The 7,514-nt window shown below is 42.3% G+C and overlaps 1 pseudogene; it reads left to right on the forward strand.

The window, feature by feature from the left end:
* The first annotated feature begins 707 nt into the window (after nucleotides 1–707).
* Nucleotides 708–1,315, forward strand: LOC114042732 (annotated as a pseudogene).
* Nucleotides 1,316–7,514: the final 6,199 nt, after the last annotated feature.

Genomic DNA, 7,514 nt, shown 5'->3' on the forward strand with positions numbered 1-7,514 from the left:
TATGAAAACCTTCTCCAATCCCTTTTGATTTTTTTTTGTTTTCTCACTGTTCTATCCTGCATATAATTTACTTTGTTTATATCTGTTTGCATGTTGTCTTCCTCAGTAGACTGTAAGCTCCTTGAGGGCAAGGATTCTCTTTTGCCTTTTTTGTTTCCCCAGCACAAGGGTGCCTGGCACATAGTAGGTGCTTAAAAATTTGTATTGATTAATTTATTAACTGACACAAGTTTGTCACAGTTCTCTGATGCTATCTCCTTCATCATTTATTACAACACAATAGATTCCATCACACACGTATGCCATAATTTTTTTGGCTATTCCCCAATTGATGGGTATCTTCTCAGTTTCTAGTGCTTTTTCACCACCAAAAAAGCTGTATAAATATTTTTATACCTACGAATCTTTTTCCTGTTTCTTTGATTTGGCATATAGCCCTGGTAGTGGTATCACTGGGCCAGTGCTTATTCACAGTTGAATAGATTTGGGGGCATCATTCCAAATCATTTTCCAGAATGGCTGGACAAATTCACAACTCCATCAACAATGCATCAATGTACCTGTCCTGTCACAGTCCATCCAGCATCTGTCATTTTGGGGGTCAACTTTGCCAATCTGATGAGTGCGAGGTTGAAGGTTTTTTTTTTTAAATCCTTCTAATTATTTGTAATTTAAAGTATTTTTTTTCCTTATGCTTGTCTGTAGCTATGGCAGATGAGATCAGCAAAGCTCAGACTGCCCAGCCCAGGGGAGACACCATCTTCTGGAAAACAATTTGCAAGAAAATCCTGGCCAAAATGATTTTTTTTCTTTTTAGGCAATTGGGGTTAAGTGACTTGCCCAGGATCACACAGCTAGTAAGTGTCAAGTGTTTGGTCTGAGGCTGGATTTGAACTCAGGTCCTCCTGACTTCAGAGCCAGTGCTCTATCCCCTGCGCCACCTAGCTGTCCCACCCAAATCATTTTTGAAGATGACTGGCGTCTTGCTTTCCATAATATTTGCCCACAAGCCCCAACTCATTTCTTGGTGATACCTAAGAAAGCCATTACCCAGATATCTGTTGCAGAAGAGGATGATGAAAATCTTCTTGGACACTTAATGATCGTTGGGAAGAAATGTGCAGCTGACCTGCGTCTGAAGAGAGGATACCAAATGGTGATCAATGAAGGTGCAGAAGAGGGGCAATCTGTCTGTTATATCCATCTGCACATCCTTGGAGGATGTCAGATGAAATGGCCTCCTGCACGAATTGTTGTTGGAATGATTTTTTTTTTTAATTTAGAGAACAAAGCAGGTTTACAACATATATGTTAAGCTAAGTATATACTTAATGTTTTCTGTGAAACAAGAAATTGGGAGATCACTTCAAAATGTACACAATAAAGGAGTTATCTGTTCCCTATGGGGGAAAAAGAATTACAAGTATCATCTTCCCATGTAGGATGTAAACAGCTGAGATCTACTGAATCTGTTCTGGGTTTTTTCCCTTTTTCACGTTTATGTTTCTTTTGGGTCTTGATATTGGAGGTCAAAGTTTTGGTTTAGTTCTGGTCTTCTGCTTATCAAGGCTTGAAATCCTTCTATTTTGTTTGAATTATCTTTTTTTTCTCTTGATGTATTATGTTTAATTTTGCCAGGTAAGTGATTTTTGGTTGTAGTCTCAGCTCCTTTTCCTTCCAGAATATCATGTTCCATGGCCTCAATCCTTTAATGTTTCAGCTGCTAAGTCCTATGTAATCCTGATTGTGACTCCTTGATATCGGAATTGTTTCTTTCTGGCCACCTGCAGTAATTTTTCCTTCACTTGACAGTTCTGAAATTTGGCTATAATGTTCCTTGGGGTTTTTATTTTGCAATCTCTTTCCTGAGGTGATCGGTGGATTCTTTCAATGCCTATTTTGCCCTCTGGTTCTAGGACATCAGGGCAGTTTTCCTTGATAATTTCTTGAAAGATGCTATCCAGGTTGTCCTTTTGATTATGGCTTTCACGTAGTCTAATGATCCTGGCATTGGCTCTCCTGGATCTATTTCCTGTGTCAGTTGTTTTTCTCATGAGATATTGTATATTTTCTTCCATTTTTTCATTCTTTTGAATTTGTTTGATTGATTCATGATGTCTCATAGAGTCATTAGTTTCCACTTGCCCAATTCTAACTTTTAAGGTTTTTTTTTCTAATGAAATACAGTTCTCAAAACAGGTTTTTATTTTAGAGTTCACAGACCCCAGGTTAAGAACCTTTGTTTAATGCTAAGAAGAAGGTCACCCAGGGGCAACTAGGTGGTGCAGTGGATAGAGCGCTGGCCCTGGATTTAAGAGGACCTGAGTTCAAATATGGCCTCAGACCCATAACACTTACTAGCTACCCTGGGCAAATCATTTAACCCCATTGCCTAGCAAAAAAAAAAAAAAAAAAAAAAAAGCAAGCACCATAAAACCATCAGCAAGCATTTTGTGTAATGGGAAAACGCTAAAAGCCTTCCCAATACAATCAGGGGAAAAGCAAAGATGCCCATAATCACCTCTGTCATTCAATATTGTACTAGAAATGTTAGATATAGAGAAGAAAATAAGACAAGAAAATGAAACTGAAGGAATTAGAATGGGCAATGAGGAAACAGAACTATCACTCATTGTAGATAATATGATGTTATACTTAGAAAATCCTAGAGAATCAACTAAAAGCTACTTGACATAATTAACAACTTTAGCAAAGTTACAGGATATAAAATGAACCCACACAGATCATCAGCATTTCTATATATGACCAACAAAGCCCAGCAGGAAGACATAGAAAGAGAAATTCCATTTACAGGAACTGAAGACAATACAAAATATTTGGAAGTCTACCTGCCAAGAGAAACCCAGAGACTATATGAACACAATTACAAAATAATTTTTACACAAGTAAAGTCAGATCTAAACAACTGGAAAAATATCAAGTGCTCATGAGTAGGCTAAGCCAATATAATAAAAATGACAATTCTGCCTAAACTAATTTACTTATTCAGTGCCATACCAATCAAATTACCAAAAAATTATTTGATAGAGATAAAAAAATAAGGAACAAATTCATTTGGAAGAACAAAAGGTCAAGAATATTAAGGGAATTAATGAAAGAAAAAATCTTCTCCAACATTTATCATTTTCCTTTTCTGTCATATTAGCCAATCTGATAGGTATGAGGTAGTATCTCTGAGTTTTTTTAAATTTATATTTCTCTAAGTATTAGTGAGTTAGAGGATTTTTTCATATGAGCAAAAATAACTTTGATTTCTTCTTTGGAAAATTGCCTGTTCATAACTTTTTGACCATTTATCAATTGGGGAATGACTTGTTGTAAATTTGACTAAGTTCTCTATATATTTAAGAAGTGAGGTCTTTATCACAGAAACTTGCCATTAATTTTTTTTTCTGAGTTCCCTGCTTTCCTTCTAATCTTAGTTGCTTTCACAGGTTTTCCCTATTGATTCTATTGAAATTCTTGACCTTTTGTCTTTGTGGATAAAAATTCTACCTTCTCATTTTACAGATGAGGAATGAGGGGCTCATGGAGTCTAAATTCTTGCACAAAGCCACACTAGTAATGCCCAATGTAGGGTCCAAACTCAGGCTTACAACCTGGGTGTCAGCCTCAGCCCCTAACTCCTGACTCTTTAATCAGCAGTCAAGTCTTTGCATTTCTACCTCACACCTTTCCTATATGCCCCCTTCTATCTTCTGACAATGCTGCCACCCTGGTCCCTGCCCTCATCACCTCATGTCCAGGCTACTGCAAAAGCCTCCTGATGGATCTCCCTGCCACAAGTCTGTCCCTGATCCAGTCCATGGCACTCTCAGCTGTTCAATTGAGCCTCCTCTGTCTGAGGTCTAGTCATGTCACCTCCCTTGTCACTAAACTCCAGTGGTTTCCCATTCTAGAATCAAATATAAAATCCTATTAGGTTTTCTAAACTCTTCCTAACCTGGCTGCCTCTTACCTTTCCCATCGTTCTGCACTACTTTAACACACCAACAATCTATCTCCTCACTCCAAGCATTTCTACCTGTTTTGCCTCATGCCTGGAACTCTCTCCTTCCTCCTGCTCATTTCCTGGCTTCCTTCAGGTCCCACCTAAAATCTCATCTCCATTCAGCAAAAACTTTGCCCCCATCCCCCTTAATCCTAGAACTGACCTTTTGCTGATTAACTCCAATTTATCCTGCCTACATATCGTTTGTACGTGGCTGGGTGCCTGTTGCTGTCTCCCACTGACTGAACTCCTTGAGAGTACTTTGTATCTGCATCACTTAGGACAGTGCCTGGCATACAGAAGGTGCTTAAAAATGCTTGGTGACTTACCCTCAATAAGAGTGAATGAATGAGAACATGGATGGAAGGTCGGTGGTTGTTCAGTCATTTCATTCGTGTGGGACTCTTCTGTGACCCCATTGAGGGTATTCTTGGCAGAGATACTAGAGTGGTTTGCCATTTCCTTCTCCATTTCATTTTATGGATAAGGAAACTGAAGCTGACCAAGTTCTGTGACTTATTATTGCTAATAACCTGACTGGCACTGCAAGAAATAGTGACTTTCTCTTGTCAAGATATTCAGAGACACTCTATTTTTCAGAGCTAAATCCAAGCAACCAAGCTGTGCCCTGAGCTTGGCATAACAGCGATCCTCTGTGGTCATCATCTGGGTGATCTCACCCTCTGGCAAAATCATACAATTATTGTATTGCTTTGACAAACACCAGGTGTTCTCTGAGCTCAGACAAGCACCAGACAAGTACTCATGTTCTGGTCATGAAGTGTTGTTATGAGTCAAACTTGTCACGTTGTTGCTATTACCTCTCACAGACCTGAGCTCAAATCCAAGTTCAGGCACTTGCTAGCTGTGTGACCCTGGGCAAGTCACTTCACCCTAGTTTCCACATGTATAAAAGAGGGTCTATAACAGCACCTGCTTCCCAGATTGTTGTGAGGAGCAGATGAGACAGTCCTTGTAAAGTACTCAGCCGTGCCTGGAACACAGGAAGCTCCCCCTAAACGTTAGCTCTTAGTTTTACTGAGCCCATCCACCAGACGACGGGCATTCCCCAGGCACAGCTACATGCTCTCCACGTGGTTTCCCTCGGGTCAGTCTCCTTGACGGAGGAACCAGACACAAAGGAGCATGGCCTCGCCCTGGCCGGCACCCCCTTGACCTCTCCTGCTGCCCCGGGCCCACTCGTGTCCTGCTCCTCCTGGAAGCCCCAGGGAGCTGAGCCAGCGGTCCAGGCATCCAGCCCCAGCCCCTGGTTTCCCTCCTCAGAGCCGAGGCTTCCCTGCGTGTTTGCGTCACTGCCTGCCGGAAGATGCCGGCGCACAGGAAGCATTTCATTAGAGCCGCGGCCTGTTGTGCCTGGCTGCCGGAGTGGGAGACAGCGCGGGTGGAGTAGCCTCGGAGGAGCCCCACAACCCCTCGAGGTCTGGGACCCCACGCCTGGTGACTCTCCGTGGGTTCTGAGGCTGGGAAGACCACGCACGAGGTAAGGCGAGGAGCGGAGGGGACGTGGCTCCTGGCGGGAAGGGGCGGGGCCGACAAGGAGGCAGTACCGCATTCCAGGCCGGGGGAGGGGCCGAGACCCAAGCACGCGCAGAAGGCGCCTCAGCCTCCAGACTACCATTCCCAGAAGGCCGTGCTCGCCTCAGAGGCATTTTCCAAGCCTAAGGGCGGGAGGACTGGACTTCCATCTTACTGCGACACTTCCGCTTCCTTTTTTCTCCGCCTCTTCTATGCTTGCTAGTTCCCTCTTCTCCTTCTCTGTGCTGAGCTGACGTGTGACGGGGTGAGCGGGGGCCGAAAGCGGGGCCAGGCCCAGGCGGAGCCGATGCGGGGTGCGGCGGGATCGGAGCACCGGGGGCTTATTGGGGAGCACCCGGAGAACGGGAGGAGCGTCCGCCAGAGGAGGAAGGGAGCCCGGGCGGGGTCTCAGAGGTCTGGGGGGGGGGACGGGGTGGAGGCCGAGCAGGCGGAGATGGAGCCTGGGGGCGGATTCTAATCCTCCTTCTTTCACACCCGCATCCCCTGCCCCCTCCCTGATCTTCCCTTAATGGAGAAGTGGGAATGTCTGGTTTGAGCAGGGCAGACCCCCAGCGTGACCCTCATTCTCCTGCTTCTCCTTTCCTCCCCAGCTGTACCTTCGGTGGCCTCTGCTGTGCCCCAGGAGGACAGCCTGGAGGAAGAGGGAATGGTTCCTGCCCTGACAGCCAGGCCCAGCAAGGTGAGTGTCACTTGCTGTTTTCCTGAACTAGCGTCTCAGGCCAGAGACACTGGGATGGGTTTCTTTGTCCTGTGGTGTAACACTAGAAATTGTGGGCATCGAGAATCATATAACTACAGACACTGTCCTCTCCACACACAAAAAAAACCCTAATTACATTTACTTTTTGTTGTTGTTTTTTTAAATTTTGTGTTCTAAATTCTTTAGCTCCTTCCAATCCTTTCCCCACCCATTGAGAAGGCAAACAATAGGACGCCCATTTTTCCTGGGAAGTAATACAAAACATTTCCATATTAACCCTGATCCAAAAAAATGGAAGAAAGATGAGAGTGAAAAAGAATGTTCTTTAATCCTCGTTCAAAGTTAATCAATTCTCTCTTTGTTTTTTGTAATTGGACCTTTAAACTTTTCATGGATCATTGTATTCATCAAAGTAGCTGAGTCTTTCACAGTTGATTATTACTGCTGTTACTGTGCACAGTCTATTCCCAGTTCTCATTTTTCACATTTATTGATTTTATTTTTAATTTATGGGATAAAACAAGCATTTTTATAACACATAGTGTAATAAAAAATATAATTGCATATGAAATTGCAAATTTGTTACGTTCAACTCGTTATTCCTTTTAAATACAACAGTACCATGCACTTTTTTTCTTTTTTTCTCCCCCTCCCTCCACATGGCTACCATTAGACACAATTAGATGTGTGTGTGTTTGTGTCTGTGTGTGTGTATGCATGTATTTGTGTATATATATAGTATATACATATATATGTGTACCTATGTAAAATTATTCTATATATACTTTTATTTATCAGTTCTTTTTCTGGATGCAGATAGTGTCTTCATATATCCTTCATAGTCAATTTGGGTATTTATAGTAGTCAAAATAAGTTCTTAATTCAAATTTGTTCTTAAAACAATATTGCTGTTAGTATATACGGTGTTCCCTTGGTTCTGCTCGTTTCATTCTTCATTATTATGTGTAAGTCTTTCTGTGTTTTTGTAATATCATTGTGCTTATCGTTTCTTATACTATAGTAGTGTTCTATCCCAATCATATACCACAGCTTGTTCAGCCATTCCCTTATTGATGGGCATCCTCTCAATTTCCAGTTCTTTGTCACCCGAAAAAGAGTTGTTGTAAATATTTTTGTACGTGTGGGTCCTTTTTCCTTTCTTAAGATCTCTTTGGGATACAGACCTAGCAGTGGTATAGCTGGATCAAAACATATGCAGTTTTATAGCCCTTTAGGCATGTTTCC

Source organism: Vombatus ursinus, unplaced genomic scaffold (genome assembly GCF_900497805.2).
Source record: "Vombatus ursinus unplaced genomic scaffold, bare-nosed wombat genome assembly UNPS02014745.1, whole genome shotgun sequence".
Classification (NCBI taxonomy): Eukaryota; Metazoa; Chordata; class Mammalia; order Diprotodontia; family Vombatidae; genus Vombatus; species Vombatus ursinus.